Here is a 595-nt window from a genome sequence, read left to right as displayed (position 1 = left end):
ATATATATATATATATATATATATATATATATATATATACAGAAAAAAAGCTTGCTAAATAGAGGTCTTAATAATTCTTGAGGATCAACAATCTAATCCATACGATCAACTTTAATTGAAGTCTTAAAGCGGAAATACAGACAATTAATAGTTGGGGAGCTGCCCTTGGTCCTGAAACACTTCCTGCCCTCTCTCGCTTTCTTTCTCTTGTGTGTGGTGTGCGTGTGTGTGCGCGTGTGCGTGTGTGTGTGTGTGTTCTTGTATTTCTAGCCTTCTTGAGACATGAAGAAGGAAAAGTATCTTCCATATGAGGAGGTGTGAACAAGTGATGACATAAATCATGGTCCCAATAACATTGCATCTAATAGAGAATGTCTCATTTGCACCCCCTGCTGGTGACATCCATCAAAATGAGGGTGGTCCCAAAAAGGAGGGATTTAAAAGTGCTCCCCCTCTGGTCAACATATGAAATAACAAGTGTGTGTAAGAAATTTAAACACGGCCCCTCTGGCAAAAATTAATTTAAAATAAATAAATACATATGTATATACAGACATACTGTTATAACTTGAAGTAAATAATGTAGATTAAAAAG

The sequence above is a fragment of the Entelurus aequoreus genome, linkage group LG25 (genome assembly GCF_033978785.1).
Source record: "Entelurus aequoreus isolate RoL-2023_Sb linkage group LG25, RoL_Eaeq_v1.1, whole genome shotgun sequence".
NCBI lineage: Eukaryota > Metazoa > Chordata > Actinopteri > Syngnathiformes > Syngnathidae > Entelurus > Entelurus aequoreus.
The sequence above is the reverse complement of the archived record's forward strand: the minus strand, read 5'-3'. Positions refer to the sequence as shown.